A 3,784-nucleotide genomic window follows, 5' to 3' on the forward strand; every position below is an offset into this window, starting at 1 on the left:
TAGATAGATAGATAGATAGATAGATAGGTAGATACATAGGTAGGTTTGCATATAGATAGAATGCAGCTATAGGAATTGCAAGTTCATGCCTTTTTAAGTTTCCTTTGGTACTGGGAAACTATAAAGCAGGTAGTCGTCTAACAATCAGGGTTGCAATGCTTGAGACTCATCCAATAAAAGAATGTTGACCAAAGAATTGTTGATTCATATTTCCCCATATAGAGTATTCCAACAGATCCAGTGAGAGCCCTAAAAGCATCACAAAGGACCAGTTAAATAATGCAAAGGAATAATCTGTTTATGTCTGAAATTATGTAATAAGACCTCTCAAATTATAATTTTATCTTTGTTGGAAATGTCAGTGATGACACTTTGGCAGTGTCTGTTCATTTGGAACCAGTTTTCAATAACAATGAAAATAATTCAGTAATTCACTAGGATCAATAAAGGAACTTTCTTCAATATACATAGACTATAATAACTAATGTTAGAAATGTAGTGCAAATATTCATCTAAATAGGTTTGCTGAAACATTTTGGTGGCCTTAAAAAATATACAGTAGCTAGGAAAATGTCAAATATGTCTGAAGGGAGCAGCTGTCAGGCATATGTATTATACTGCACAGTATACAAAGTGCTGCAATTAGGAATAAATAACTGCTTTTTCATTGTTGATTAGTGGGAAGAAAAATTCCCACCTACAGAGGACATAAATGGAAGTTAAAATTATTCCAATGATTATGGTACAGTCAGTGAGACAAATCATACCTCTCATTAGACCAGTGGAAGGAAGAATGTCCATGCATTGGCAGTAAGAGTGAGAAAAACTGCCTCTTACATCCGTGGGGTCCGTGGGAGTAAGCGTGCCCTGCACCGGTGTGCAAATAATTTCTTGTTACGATGGTATCCAGTGGGAAAAAGACTCACCTAACATTAGTGGGAGAATATTTGCCTCTTATAGTTGTAGGAAAAATGCCCATGTATTTGGCAGTTGGCCAAATACATTCCCCGATAACCCCCCCCCTCCAGTGTTTTTGGGGCAGGAAATCCAAAATGTGACTCCACTCACAATAGAACCCCAATACCCAAGGGAAAGTTGTTTTTATTTATTTTTTTTACTTTATGAACCCACTATTTGTTAAGGTTGAGACAACTAGCTTTTTTTGCTGAAGAATAATAGTCTTTTTGATGGAAAATTAGGAGGTTCTCAAAATGGATGACTCAATATTTCCTTTCTGTCTGATAATCACATCTAAGGTTATATTTATGTTTAAGACTCTTACACTTTGTATTACTTTTTGAGGTTGTGTGATATTCATGCAACTTTTATCCAAACACTGAAATACCAAGACTGGAGTTTTAGCACAGACTGTGAATTTCTGAGGAAGAAGAACTTTTACTCCCCATAGAGCCTAACCTCATAGCCGTTAAGTTTTGGTTTATGAGTATAAAATAACTTGTCACCAACTCTCATTTGGCGGTTCTTCCCAACAACCTTGTAAAGCGCTTTTGAATATGTGCTAATATTATGGGAAGTTGCACTTTGGAAACCAGTTGGTGTCGTATAACATTAAGGGTTTATTCAAAGTAAAAAGGTCTTTTATACTTTTTGTAATAGCTTTTGGATAATGAACTGTTTTTTTCTTGAAACCCCTATAACTGAAACCGAATACTCTTGACTAGCTAGTCCTTACCTAATGAAAAAGCCCATGAACCTGATGTCCTTAACAAAACACACCATATTCTCATGCCTATAGCCCTAAAAGATCCTATTGCATTACTAATCAACATTTTTAACAAAAACTTTAACAAAAATACTCTCTAAAAGTCTCTGTCTTCTCTCAAAAATATAAAGTTATATGGAGACTCTACTTTCAGCAAAACAATGCTGCAGGTATAAGTTACTAACGGTAGCCTTCAAAATTCTGCATACTGCTATATCCTAAACCATTCTGAAATGCAAAGTTTTGACAACCAATAAGAATTTGATAAGGAGCGAGCAAGCTTATAAAGTGGTCAATCTTTGCATTTTTTAAAATGATTTGGGAATTAGATACAAAGACAAGGTCTAGGTTTCTGTTGTGTGAATCCCTTATCATATCACATCTGGACACTGTATAACTTGCACAAATGACATAAAGACATATACTATGTGCAAACATGGCCATGGGAGTTTTTTTTTAAGTTCCTATTGACAATTTTCTTTTCTCTTAATTATACAAAAGAATTCTCAGATTATTAACTATTTCATGAAAGTGAGTCTAGGAAGATTCAAGTAGAGGCTGGTGTCTTAAGGACTGATCAAGAATAAATCAAGACCATTTTTATTCTTGATAGGGCAATTCTTTATTGATGGTCACCTTTAAACTAAAAAAAAAAAACCACATACCACTCCCAACATTGTGGTCAGACTTTGTTTCCACTGTGTACCACGTATTGGATATCTTACTAGAATCATTAGTACAGTTATTTTTTTAGAGTAGTTATTAATCTAAATGTTTGATCTAGGGAAAGGCAAAATTGTCTTCCAGGTCACTTTTTAACTTTCTGTTAATATAACGTTAGAATAGGTTGAACTTTGGTGACTGGTCTTCTTTCAACCTCGGTATACAACCTAATACAAGATGACAAAGGAATGTTAATGTATGTGTAAGTAAATAGTCTTGGAGAAACCTATTATAAATCACTGGATTATAGCTGTCCTATAGTGTGTAGACTTAGACATTTTTTTATTAACATAGGGGGATTGGAGAAATTGGCTAATACAAATTGCTACCTAATGTAACTGAAAGTATAAACATGCATTAGCAAAGATAAGTTGGAAAATAGATTTAATGTATAAACATCAAGTTTCACCTTTCCCAAAACAGACAAAAAAAGTCCCTAAAAACTAAAGCTGTTTAAGATACATGCAGAAACCATTTTATGTATATTTCTTTAACTGCATTTACACCTTTAGGTTTATTTATAAACTAGTGTATATGATATATACCAAACCATAAATAAATATGCTTTGTCATTTAAAACACATACACCTGTGAATATTCTGCCTCGTAGACTATTTGCATGAATGTCAGATTTACTGTTTTATAAATAGACCTTTAATTTATGAAACTAGCCTTTTTTACTCAATACTTACTTAAAAATGTCCCCAACATCAGATGCTAATATGCAATCAAAAGTATCACATACTGACCCTTCAAGGTCAAGGTATTAACCTACTTCAATATTGCTACAGTGGTAAGCCTGCCAGCTAAGACTACATGATATCGACAGGGAATTATCCTAAACCCCTCTTGCCAAACTGGTTGTGAATAATTACATTCAGCAATACATCCACATATAATTGTAATTTAATTATTAGAGATTATTTTTAGTCAGATCACATGATCTATCTCATTGCCCTGCATAGTCTGATCTTTGAGCATGGCTATGTTGCAACAATGATTTTTTTTCTGTGTATGAATGTTTAGTAGTTTATTTGTATACACTTTATTGCTTGCCACATACAGAGATCAGCCTCACTATCAGCTACTGACAGCATTACCAGGTATTTTTCTTTACTGCAAACCTTTTACATAAAACAATTAGCACAAACAAATGGCAGTTTGAATTGGAATTGTATCATTCAGAAATTTTTGGTTAACTGACACTGACAACTTATTCCAAATTTTCTCAGAATGTTTAAATGAAATCTTTTCCTAATGTACGTTAGTCTGCTACATACAGGTAATATGATTCCTGGAGTGGAATTTTTTTTCAGGGATACCACCTGTGTCAACGTA

This window comes from Pyxicephalus adspersus, chromosome 1 (genome assembly GCF_032062135.1).
Source record: "Pyxicephalus adspersus chromosome 1, UCB_Pads_2.0, whole genome shotgun sequence".
In the NCBI taxonomy this organism is placed as follows: domain Eukaryota; kingdom Metazoa; phylum Chordata; class Amphibia; order Anura; family Pyxicephalidae; genus Pyxicephalus; species Pyxicephalus adspersus.